This window comes from Lucilia sericata, unplaced genomic scaffold (genome assembly GCF_015586225.1).
Source record: "Lucilia sericata isolate MDLA Ls3-8-SP2 unplaced genomic scaffold, ASM1558622v1 Contig001310F_arrow, whole genome shotgun sequence".
In the NCBI taxonomy this organism is placed as follows: Eukaryota; Metazoa; Arthropoda; class Insecta; order Diptera; family Calliphoridae; genus Lucilia; species Lucilia sericata.
The window spans coordinates 66,683-80,887 of record NW_023995257.1 but is presented as its reverse complement, the minus strand read 5'-3'; the positions used below and the strand labels follow the sequence as shown (position 1 = coordinate 80,887).

The following is a 14,205-nucleotide window of genomic DNA, read 5'->3' as shown; positions in this document are numbered from 1 at the left end:
AAGACTTAAGAAACAAACAGCACTCAGTTTACTTTAGCAACAAATGTTGCTGAAACATTTTTATTAAAAACACTTAAAGAGTTGAAACAAATTCTTTAAAATATTATGAGATTGAATTTATAAATCAAAGTAAAAGCATTTCTTTTTATAGTCTTTCCAACAAATAAATGATGCACAACACGTTCGAAATGTAATTACATATATGAATACCAACAAAAACAAAAAGCTTTTTGTTGCTAAACTTACCAACAATAAAGTTTAGACACAAGTGAATTTGTTGTTGAAGCAGAAGCAGTTAAATGGTCAAATAAATAAATAAAAAGTGAAGATATGGGTAAAAAAGCGCAAGTGTTGTATTGTTTATATTTCTACAAATTTGTTTTGGAAGAGACTAGTAACTACTACTACAAGAGTGTTTGTTTATTTGTGGGTTTACGTGTGTGCATATGTATATGCCCCTCGTGTTGTTATCGATGAGTTTTATGTGTGTTTATTTTGGTAGAAGAAAAAAAAACACTCTTATGCGAATATATCGATGAAGAGCCCCACGACCATGAGGGTTTTTGTAGTGTAACATTACAAACCATTACGATGAGCAACGGCAGCAGCAGCAACAACAACAAGAACGACCAATACAACAACATAGACGACAAGTTGTTAGTTTAGCGAGGAATTAACGCGAATTCAGTTTTATAACGAACATCGACTGTAACGGATGCTTTTAGCGGAAATAACTGAATAAAAAACTTACTGTTAACAAAATTTAAATTTTGAAAAAATTACAATAAAAAAACTCGCTTAAGTGGCTTTAATGAATTTTTTTTCAATTTTTCAAAAATAATAATACAAAAACGCACAAATTAAAAAAAAATTAAAAATAAAAATTTGTGGCAAATAAACAACCTTAACTAATCAAGTGTATGTGTGTGATTTGCGTTATTTTTAGTGTTTTTTTTTTTTTTTTGTTAGAGTGTAATATTTGTTTTTGTTGCATGTTGCCTGTTGTTTGATGATTATTTAGCAAGTTTGTTACATGCAGCAGCAGCATATTAGCAACGGCTGCCGCCAGTTTGAAAAGTCTTAGTAACTTTTTTTTTTTTGATTTTTTAATGCGACACAACAAATAAAAAGTGAAACTTTTTTCTTCAAAAAAAGTGCTACCAACCAATAGCACTTAATGAAGTTATAAAAAAAAAAATCAAAAACAAACCGTTAAGGATAACAAAAAATCTTAAAAAAATTATAAATACTTAAAGCAATAAATTCAACTTTAACTTTATTTCTTGGTTATTTTTCTTAACAATAACCCTTAATTGGATTTAATTTTTGCCATTTATATAGTTTATGGTATGTATAATGGGAATCCAATAAAGAAAAATTTCACAAAACTTTTTCATTTACCACCTATTAAATCATATTAATTAGATACGCCTATTAATGTAGAAGTATAATAAAACATGTATTATTTAACTAACTACTTCTACCCGGTGTTGTGCGGGATTGTGAAAATTAAATAAATCTTTTTGTTATTTTAGAAAATTTTCAATGAAAAAGTGTAGTGAAATATCTTTTCATTAAAGTGATCACAATTATTTTTTAAATTCGACTGAACGGTTAGAAAGGGATTGGATTTTCGATTTTCCATATGAAGATCGGTTTTTGATGGTAAATTAAAGTGATCGCATATTTTCGGCATAGAAGTGATCGCCAATTTTTGGAGCGTTATTATATATAGAATGATCTATAGTCTAGACTATAGTTCGATCTATAGGCTAGACTATAGACTGATCTATAGTCAAAACTATAGACTGAACTATAGTCAAGACTATAGACTGATCTATAGTCTTATAGGAGCGTTATTATATATAGACTGATCTATAGTCTAGACTATAGTTTGATCTATAGTCAAGACTATAGACTGATCTATAGTCAAGACTATAGACTGATCTATAGTCAAGACTATAGACTGATCTATAATCAAGATTATAGACTGATCTATAGTCTAGACTATAGACTGATCTACAGTCTAGACTATAGACTGATCTATAGTCAAGACTATAGACTGATCTATAGTCAAGACTATAGACTGATCTATAATCAAGACTATAGACTGATCTATAGTCTAGACTATAGACTGATCTATAGTCTAGACTATAGACTGATCTATAGTCTAGACTATAGACTGATCTATAGTCTAGACTATAGACTGATCTATAGTCTAGACTATAGACTGATCTATAGTCAAGACTATAGACTGATCTATAGTCAAGACTATAGACTGATCTATAGTCTAGACTATAGACTGATCTATAGTCTAGACTATAGACTGATCTATAGTCTAGACTATAGACTGATCTATAGTCTAGACTATAGACTGATCTATAGTCTAGACTATAGACTGATCTATAGTCTAGATTATAGACTGATCCATAGTCAAGACTATAGACTGATCTATAGTCTAGACTATAGACTGATCTACAGTCAAGACTATAGACTGATCTACAGTCTAGACTATAGAATGATCTATAGTCTAGACTATAGACTGATCTATAGTCTAGACTATAGATCATTCTATAGTCTAGACTATAGACTGATCTATAGTCTAGATTATAGACTGATCCACAGTCAAGACTATAGACTGATCTATAGTCAAGACTATAGACTGATCTATAGTCAAGACTATAGACTGATCTATAGTCTAGACTATAGACTGATCTATAGTCTAGACTATAGACTGATCTATAGTCTAGACTATAGACTGATCTATAGTCTAGATTATAGACTGATCCATAGTCAAGACTATAGACTGATCTATAGTCTAGACTATAGACTGATCTGTAGTCTAGACTATAGATTGATCTGTAGTCTAAACTATAGACGATTTATAGTCTGGGCTATAGACTGATCTATAGTCAAGACTACCGACTGCCTATAGTCAACAGACAGATTCATAATCTGTACTATGGACTGATCTATAGTCTAGGCCATAGATTGATCTATAGGCTGATCTGTAGTCTAGACTTCGAAGAAATACAATTTTTTTCCTCGATTAATCGAACAATTTTTTTTTTTGAATGACAACCCTAGTCTTGACTCAGTCTATAGTTTTGACTAAAGATTAGTCTAGACTATAGATCAGAATATAGTCTAGAATACAGATAAGTCTATAGCTAGACTATAGATCAGTCTGTAATCTAGACTATAGATCAGTCAATAATCTAGACTATAGATCAGTCAATAATCTAGACTATAGATCAGTCAATAATCTAGATCATAGATCAGTCTATAGTCTAGACTATAGATCAGTCCATAGCTAGACTATAGATCAGTTTATAGTCTAGATTATAGATCAGTCCATAGCTAGACTATAGATCAGTCCATAGCTAGACTATAGATCAGTCTATAGTCTAGACTACAGATCAGTCAAAATTCTTGTATAGACCTGTCTGTCTTTACTATAGATCAGTCTATAGTCCTAATTATAAAGCAGTCAATCGATTTTACAATAGATCAGTCTACTATAGACCGATTTCTGTATATAAACTGTTAACTATACATCAGTCTATAGTATTGACTACAAGTCTGGTATAGTTCTGGCTATATATCCGTTTTTAGTATTTAATATACATAGATCTATCTATAGCAATCGATCGCTTATAAATTTCAGAATTTGATCACGATTATAGCTTCTGAAAACATATCTACTTTAAAGCAAATCAATACTATTAAATGACGAACAAACAAACACTCTTATTTACAAATTTACAAGATTATTTTGGTTTGCAAAAAATCAAATTTCATAAGTGTTGAAAATTTATTTAATTTATGTATTCAAACATAAGTGAATTTTTTTGTTGTTTATTTAAAATAATTTTTTTTAATTAAATAACATTAACGTAATTTAGCTGCACGTGCTTACAATGTTTTGTTTGATTATAATCTTGAGACAATAACAACGAAAAAAAAGTTGCATCATCCTTCACATACAACATACACTATAATTATTTTATGACGTTTTTACAACCTCATGCGCTTTATGGTGTTTTTTTCTTATTTTATGTATATTTTTTTCTTGTAAAGAAATTGTTTAAATTACTTTAAATTACCTCTTATTATAAAGATTTTTTTGATAAGTAACGAAAAACTTTTGCAATTTGCAACATTGTGTATGAAAAATTTACATAATTGTGCGAAGATAAAAAAAAATCAGGATTTTGGTTTGGTTGATTTTTGCAAAAGAAATTAAAAGATATACAATGGAGATAGTAATTTATTGATACTCAAATTATATATTATCCATTGGAAGTTAAAAACGATTTAATTTTTATTATAGTTTCTTGGAATCGTCTTGGGAGAGTGATATGTACATTGTTTTAGTGATACCTGATAACTAAAACAAAACATGTAAAATTTGTTAATATATATTTAATCCTAATATTTAGTCAAACCTGATTTTAAAATTCAATAAACAATTTAACTAATGCTTCCTAAATGCTCATTACATTAATGTCACACTCATAACATGCATTTTCACTTTTGATTTTAGATTCTAAATATGTTTTTCCAACGAAAACTTATTTATAATCATTATACTACTAATACCAATCGGATTTTACTTGGTTGGTTAGTTGGCTAAAAGATATGTACTAATTGCAGTGACAAGTGGTAGTAACAGCAGTAGCAGTAATAGTGTAAAGTCTGTGGCAATCGTAATGTTAATAGCATTTCTTCATTCATTCATACATTTATTTGTATTGGCTACTTATACGCTATAGCACTACAGTGCAGAGGGTGGTATAATACGTTTGTGCTAATGTTTGTAACGACTGTAAAAAATATTAATGAAATAGGAAATATTTTGTCAATAAAATAAACGATGTGAGTACGTTGCTTATAAATTAATTTGTAATCTTGACTATAGATCAGTCTATAGTCTTGACTATAATCTTGACTATAGATTAGTCTATAGTGTTGCCTATAGATAAGTCTATTGTCTTGACTATAGATCAGTCTACAGTCTTGACTATAGATCAGTCTATAGTCTTGAATATAGATCAGTCTATAGTCTTGACTAGGGAACAGTCTATAATCTTGACTATAGATCAGTCTATAGTCTTGACTATAATCTTGACTATAGATTAGTCTATAGTTTGTAGTCTATAGTCTTAACTATAGATCAGTCTATAGTCTTGACTAGGGAACAGTCTATAGTCTTGCCTATAGATCAGTCTATAGTCTTGACTATGGATCGTCTATAGTTTTGACTATAGATCAGTCTATAGTCTTGACTATAGACAGGTCTTAATTATTGATCAAGCTGTAGTGTTGACTAGAGATAAGTCTATAGTCTTGATTATAGATCGGTATAAATAAAGATCAGTCTATAATCAGAAAAACTTTAGACTGATATTGACTATAGATCAGTAAAGACTATATGATCTATAGTCAGGATCAGTCTAAAGTCTTTACTATTAATCGGTTGATAGACTTGACTAGAGATCAGTCCATAGTCCTAACTAAAGATCAGTCTAAATTATTGATTATTGATCTCTCTTAACTCATTACTTTACTATTGACTATAGATCAGTCTATAGTCTAGACTTTAGATCTGTCTATAGTCTTGAGTACAGATCAGTAAAGATTTAAGACTGATCTTGAATATATTTCAGTCTTGACAATTGATCGGTTTATAGTCTTGACTTTAGATCAGTCTATACTCTTAACTTTAAATCAGTCTATAGTCTTAAGATCAGTCAATAGTCCATAGTCTTGACTATAGATCAGTTTGTAGTCTATAGTCTTAACTATAGATCAGTCTATAGTCTTGACTATAAATAAGTTTATAGTCTATAGCCTTGACTATAGATAAAAGTATTGACTATTGATCAGTCGATAGTCTTGACAAGAGATCAGTCTTTAGTCCTGACTCTTGATCAGTCTATAGTTGTAGACTATATCGGACTATAATCTAGACTATATAGAGAAACTTATGGTCTTCGAGTGGAAGTGTACCTTTTTATGATGCATAACCCTTCCTAACACAAACCTAAACTCTTAAGTATAGATCAGTCTTAACCATAGATCGGTCTATAATCATAACTAAAATTAGTCTATAGTCTTGACTACAGATCTGTGCATAGTCTGGACAACAACTCTGTAATTGCAAGACCTAATTCAACAAATTTGTACATATCGCTGTAGGGTAGTACAAAATTGGGATTGGCTCCCTACACTTTCTTACTAGGCTTTTAACATTTATTATTAAATAAAAAAAGAAAATAAAAAACAAACAAAAATAGTCAAATAGACAAGAGAGTAAATAAACAAACTCTAAGAAACTTATTATTGAACATTTGCAACAAAACAAAACTTTATGTATTTTAAGCATTTATTAACTTTAAATGTTTGTATGGAAAATACAAAAATACTAGCAGATGTACACTTACTCTACATACGAGGTTAATATAAAAAGTTATCTTAAAATGTGACAAAGCAAAGTCTTAAATTTTGCCAGAAATAGATAAATTTGTCTTATTTTTAAAACAACTTTTTGATCTAGCCTCCTTACACACTAAACCAAGTCCAAGACTATAAACATAGAAACTGCATATAGAGATGATTAGAGAGTTACGAGCGTAAAGGAGTGTGAATGGAGTAAATGAAATGAGAATGTTGTGGTATGGATGGATGGATGATGGTAGACGACAACACAAAAAAGTTAATTTCATTAAAAGAATGTCATCTTCACTTTAAGTGAAAGATAAATATGTAGTTAAATGCTTAAAAGAAGTTTAAAAACATACTTAAATAAATAATAATCATAATAATAACAATAATAATAATAGTAGTTGACTATTTGTAAGTATGAGTAGTAAAAAAACACACCAGCAACAAAAGTAGAAAAAAACTTTATCACTAAATGGCCAATATAAATACTGTTTAAATAGGTACTTTTCTTGGAATGAGCAGACACCAAGAGATAAAACTATTTATAAAATTTTTCGTTTTACTTTATTGCGAAATGAAGGAGTGTTGCCATAAGAGGGAGAATTCCAAAAGGAAAATTAATGAAATTTGTTTATAAATTCTAAAATATTTATAATCTTTTTCTTGGCATCCCTTATAAAATATATTTATATTGGATCCACCATCCAAAATATACATACATTAGTCTATACTCTTGACTATAGAATAGTCTATAGTCTTGACTATAGAATAGTCTATAGTCTTGACTATAGAATAGTCTATAGTCTTGACTATAGAATAGTCTATAGTCTTGACTATAGAATAGTCTATAGTCTTGACTATAGAATAGTCTATAGTCTTGACTATAGAATAGTCTATAGTCTTGACTATAGAATAGTCTATAGTCTTGACTATAGAATAGTCTATAGTCTTGACTATAGAATAGTATATAGTCTTGACTATACATTTGTCTATAATTTTGACTATAGATTAGTCTATAGTCTTCACTATAGATTATTCTATAGATTAGTCTATAGTCTTGACTATAGATTAGTCTATAGTCTTGACTATAGATTAGTCTATAGTCTTCACTATAGATTAGTCTATAGTCTTGACTATAGATTAGTCTATAGTCTTCACTATAGATTAGTCTATAGTCTTGACTATAGATTAGTCCATAGTCTTGACTCTAGATTAGTCTATAGTCTTGACTATAGATTAGTCCATAGTCTTGACTCTAGATTAGTCTATAGTCTTGACTATAGATTAGTCTATAGCCTTCACTATAGATTATTCTATAGTCTTGACTATAGATTAGTCTATAGTCTTGACTATAGATTAGTCTATAGTCTTGACTATAGATTAGTCTATAGTCTTGACTATAGATTAGTCTATAGTCTTGACTATAGATTAATCTATAGTCTTGACTATAGATTAGTCTATAGTCTTGACTATAGATTAGTCTATTGTCTTGACTATAGATTAGTCTTTAGTCTTGACTATAGATTTGTCAATAGTCTTGACTATAGATTTGTCAATAGTCTTGACTATACATTTGTCTATAATTTTGACTATAGATTAGTCTATAGTCTTCACTATAGATTATTCTATAGTCTTGACTATAGATTAGTCTATAGTCTTCACTATAGATTAGTCTATAGTCTTGACTATAGATTAGTCTATAGTCTTGACTATAGATTAGTCTATAGTCTTCACTATAGATTAGTCTATAGTCTTGACTATAGATTAGTCTATAGTCTTGACTATAGATTAGTCTATAGCCTTGACTATAGATTAGTCTATAGTCTTGACTCTAGATTAGTCTATAGTCTTGACTATAGATTAGTCCATAGTCTTGACTCTAGATTAGTCTATAGTCTTGACTATAGATTAGTCTATAGTCTTCACTATAGATTATTCTATAGTCTTGACTATAGATTATTCTATAGTCTTGACTATAGATTAGTCTATAGTCTTGACTATAGATTAGTCTATAGTCTTGACTATAGATTAGTCTATAGTCTTGACTATAGATTAGTCTATAGTCTTGACTATAGATTAGTCTATAGTCTTGAATAGATTAGTCTATTGTCTTGACTATAGATTAGTCTTTAGTCTTGACTATAGATTTGTCAATAGTCTTGACTATACATTTGTCTATAGTCTTGACTATAGATTTGTCAATAGTCTTGACTATACATTTGTCTATAATTTTGACTATAGATTAGTCTATAGTCTTCACTATAGATTATTCTATAGTCTTGACTATAGATTAGTCTATAGTCTTCACTATAGATTAGTCTATAGTCTTGACTATAGATTAGTCTATAGTCTTGACTATAGATTAGTCTATAGTCTTCACTATAGATTAGTCTATAGTCTTGACTATAGATTAGTCTATAGTCTTGACTATAGATTAGTCTATAGCCTTGACTATAGATTAGTCTATAGTCTTGACTCTAGATTAGTCTATAGTCTTGACTATAGATTAGTCCATAGTCTTGACTCTAGATTAGTCTATAGTCTTGACTATAGATTAGTCTATAGTCTTCACTATAGATTATTCTATAGTCTTGACTATAGATTAGTCTATAGTCTTGACTATAGATTAGTCTATAGTCTTGACTATAGATTAGTCTATAGTCTTGACTATAGATTAGTCTATAGTCTTGACTATAGTTTTTATAGTCTTGACTATAGTTTAGTCTATAGTCTTGACTATAATTTAGTCTACAGTCTTGACTATAGTTTAGTCTACAGTCTTGACTATAGTTTAGTATATAATCTTGACTGTAGTTTAGTCTATAGTCTTGACTATAGATAAGTCGATAGCTTGGACTAGGATTAGTCTATAGTCTTGACTGTAGATTAGTTTATAGTCTTGGCTATAGGTTGGTCTACAGTATTGATTATTTCTATAGTCTTGAGCATAGATTAGTCTATAGTGTTGACTATAGTTTAGTCTAAAGTCTTGTTTATAGATTAGTCTATAAACATTGACTATAGTTTAGTCTATAGCAATAACCAGATTTTTCTATATTCTTGACTCTAGTTTAGTCTATAGTCTAGACTTAGATTAGCCTATAGTCATGTCTATAGGTAAGTCATAGTCTTGACTATAGATTAGTCTATACTTTTAACTATAGTTTAGTCTATAGTCTTGACAACAGTATATTCTATAGTCTTGACTATAGCTTCTACTATAGATTAGTCTATAATCTTAAATACACATTAATATATAATCTTGACTATAAATTAGTCTTGACTATAGTTTATAGCTATTATAGATAAGTGTTTAGCCGTATATATTTACTTTTATATTAGAATTTGATTTATATGAAGTTTGGGTCTTAAATCTTTCGTCAACTCTTCAACAAACTTTTCATTTCCACAGTTCTCATAAATAAATCGTTTTAATAACAAACATTTAAATGACAATTTTCATGAATTAAAAAAAAAACAAAACATTAAAATAAATTTAAAATACAACAAATTTTTCGTTTTGGTGAGAAAATTTATGATTTTATTATGAACACAACATAAATTTAAATTAACTGTCAACAACAGACGAAAACCAAAAAAAAAAAAAGACTTCTTTTACAAACAACATAAATCAAGCAAAATTTAACAACAACTTAAAATTTAAACAAAAAAAAACAAATTCTCATGTTGGAGTAGAGTTTTTAAGGTAATGAAAAAAAAAACTGAAAATTAAAAGAAGCCGCTTATTTATTAATAACAAAAACTATACCTCCAGACCCAAAAAAAAAGAAAGAAATTTCACTTTCATTTAGAGAAAGAAAAAATATATAACGTTATAGGAAACCCCTCTGAGTTTAAAAGAATTAAGAAAAAAACGAAACTTTTATTAACAACAAAGTAACGAGAGTAATACTCCCTAAGGACATGTTAACAATATTTTATGTTTAAAGGAAAAAAAGATGAAGAAAAAAGCCAAAACAGAAGATCCCTTTCTACGGCTCCCAACAATTGTCAAAAATTGAAAAAAAGCCCACCCATGCAATTTGGTATCTTTATTTTGTTTTTTTTTTCTCATTTTAAAACAACAATGATGCCATTTAATGATATTGTCTTCCCAATTGCCTTTATTTTGTTCCCTTTTTGGTGGCGGTATCTTTAACACACTCACACCACTACACTGTTGCCAACTTTTTTCCCAAAAATATCGCTAAAGTCGACTGAAAAATAGCTAGAAAATAGCTAAATTCAAGACATTTTGAAAAATTTAGCGATAAATCGTCAAAATAATATTTATTATATGATTCTGAAAACAAATAGCTAAAAAAACTAGATAAATTTTTCAGATTTTTATATTATTCTAAAAAGTCAGCGATTTATCGCTAAAATCTATATACATACGTAGGAATGGGATAGTGATACAAACACATCTTATAACAAACACATAAGAGAACCTTTTTTATGTTAAATATTTTCACTTTGGGTTAGGAAAAATGTCAAGTTGAGGTTAATTTCGATATGCGACCCTATACAGATTGCTTTAGAAATGTTGTAAAGATAAATTGAATTTCGAATTGCTGGCCTTTATGGATCGAGAGTATTATTTATTATTCCATTACAATACAATTACAAATTATATTCTTACCTAATTTACCGAGCAGGGTGACGATAACCATACGACCGTTGTAGTGTAGCAGACCAGGATCTCTGCTGGGAATCGAACCCACAACCCTCAGACTGACAGGCTAGCACACTACCAACTAGCCTACCGGGGCACCCAAGATTATTATTATACACTCCTTTTGTGGGAATTTTATCTGCAATATCGATATGCGGCCCTATACGCCTTAGAAATGTTGTAAATTTTTAGGACTTCATGGATCGATCCTTTCGTCACTTATTTCCAATGTTCACTAATTTTTAGAATTATGGTAAATTTTATTATCATATCACTCATTTACTAAAAGACTAGAATAATTAAATATTCGTTTTTTGAGTACAACAAAATATACCCCTTTTAAAGTTTTTCGTATAACTTTACCTGTACGCACAAATATTTGCTCCTAATTATGTTCTTCAGAACATTCAAAATAAGTATAATACACACAGCTAAAACTGAAATAATTTACATTGAATGCATATTTTTATATACATACATATATGTAAATCGTCATTCGTAGCAACTTTTAAGCGATATTATCAAAATATAAATGAATAAAAAATGCCTTAAAATCTAAAGAAAAATCGCTAGATTTCCCGCTAATAGCTAAATCATATTTTTCCCCGCAAAATGGGATTAAAAATCGCTAGATTTGACGAGAAAATAGCTAAATTGGCAACAGTGCACCACTACCAGCAACAACAACAACTTGAAAACCCTTTAAGCCAATAATCATACTACATGCACGCACATTAAGTTGTACGAGTAAGCTCAACTACATGTTGCATCTTTTCTGATTGTCTTCCTCCAGAAACTTACATGACCACACAGTGCAAATTGTATATAAACGCCTCAATGATTTTATAAATGATATCGTACGATTTATATCATTTCTTCCTTTGTTTAACTTTATTTTTAAGAGGGGTTTAACTCAAAATGTGTGTAAGTTAAAGACTTAACTTACACCGCCGCCAACCACTAGCACCACTATTATCCCATGGTAAGGAAATACATGCTCAGTTACTGACCAACCGACCAACCATTCTTTCGTTTATCATATTTTTATGCGCTACACCACTATAGTGGAAAGGAAATTATGAGTTTTGCTGATGTTTGTAACTAATAGAAATATTAGTTCTACAATATCGGTTCATATTTTTCTGAGTGGATTTATCTGTCCGTCGAGACACCTATTTAAACCCTAAAATCAAATTTTGGATCGCAATTTTGAAGATGTTGAATGTTTAAGGTGTGGATCAGCTCATAATTGCTTATAGCTACCACAGCAGGCCCACTACCAAATATCGGCTTAACACTCCAGAATCGAAAGAAATGTAGGTGCCGAAATAAATTAAAAAACAAAAAATATGTAAAGAATTTTATTATATGATTCGTGCAGTCAGGCATTACTAAAGAAAATTATTTTCATAGTTAGAGGGTTCCCAAAAGGCGAATTTGACCGTTTTAACTTTCTTGCTTTTATGATGTTTAAAATTATTTAAAGTTTTGTATGTCTGTATATTTGATTTTGAATTTAACATTTCAAGAAAATGAAATATGTATATTTCTCGAGATGCATTGCAGCATCTTTTCTGTTTCGTTGGTTGGTCGTATGATAATGTAATAAATTTTTAATGAAGTTGTCATGACTGGCTGGTTGGTCCTGTCATGTCACAAAAAAAAAAATTTATTTTATTCAAAACGTACCAATAAAATTTTCATAAGTAGAAATTTATAACCGATTATGGCCTATATAGGCTAGGTTATTGAAATAAAGAATTTGATATTGATAAATAAAAAATTAGATTGGAGTGGATATTGACCAGAAATTCTCATACTGATAGTTAGGTGCTTTTTTTTAATTAAATGTCGCAATATAGGTCAAATTATTCCCGATATTGGTAAACTTATCAAAAGTTTTTTTAATTTTACCCATAGGGTCCACATTTCTTTGTGGTCTTTCAAAATATACATCTAAAATGATTTCCACAGTTACCAGTAATAAATGAAATCAAGGTACTCAATTGAGGCCTTTGTAGGCCTATAAGACAAGATGATCTGAGCATATCCATACTAAGCCATCAAGACCCAGTGGTAGTGCAAGAAAGTACTTGTTCTCTTTTGAAAATATAAATCTTAAACAGAACTAGAACAGAATTAGAACAGAACTAGAATAGAACTAGAACAGAACTAGAACAAAACTAGAACAGAACTAGAACATAACTAGAACAGAACTAGAACAGAACTAGAACAGAACTAGAACAGAATTAGAACATAATTAGAACGGAACTAGAGCAGAACTAGAACAGAACTAGAACAGAACTAGAACAGAACTAGAACAGAACTAGAACAGAACTAGAACAGAACTAGAACAGAACTAGAACAGAACTAGAACAGAACTAGAACAAAACTAGAACAGAACTAGAACAGAACTAGAACATAACTAGAACAGAACTAGTTATGTTCTAGTAGAACAGAACTAGAACAGAATTAGAACAGAACTAGAACAGAACTAGAACAGAACTAGAACAGAACTGGAACAGAACTAGAACAGAACTAGAACAGAACTAGAACAGAACTAGAACAGAACTAGAACAGAACTAGAACAGAACTAGAACAGAACTAGAACAGAACTAGAACAGAACTAGAACAGAACTAGAACAGAACTAGAACAGAACTAGAACAGAACTAGAACAGAACTAGAACAGAACTAGAACAGAACTAGAACAGAACTAGAACTAGAACAGAACTAGAACAGAACTAGAACAGAACTAGAACAGAACTAGAACAGAACTAGAACAGAACTAGAACAGAACTAGAACAGAACTAGAACAGAACTAGAACAGAACTAGAACTAGAACAGAACTAGAACAGACTAGAACAGAACTAGAACAGAACTAGAACAGAACTAGAACAGAACTAGAACAGAACTAGAACAGAACTAGAACAGAACTAGAACAGAACTAGAACTAGAACAGAACTAGAACAGAACTAGAACAGAACTAGAACAGAACTAGAACAGAACTAGAACAGAACTAGAACAGAACTAGAACAGAACTAGAACAGAACTAGAACAGAACTAGAACAGAACTAGAACAGAA

General features: G+C 29.8%; 1 protein-coding gene across 1 annotated transcript in view; it reads left to right on the top strand.

Moving 5' to 3' along the window:
- The first annotated feature begins 1,000 nt into the window (after positions 1–1,000).
- Positions 1,001–14,205, top strand: part of LOC119610933 (flocculation protein FLO11) — a 31,780-nt gene continuing 18,575 nt past the window's right edge. Inside the window, exon 1 of the mRNA XM_037966357.1 lies at positions 1,001–1,347. The gene's annotated coding sequence lies outside the window, so the exon portion shown is untranslated. The remainder of the gene's footprint in view (positions 1,348–14,205) is intronic.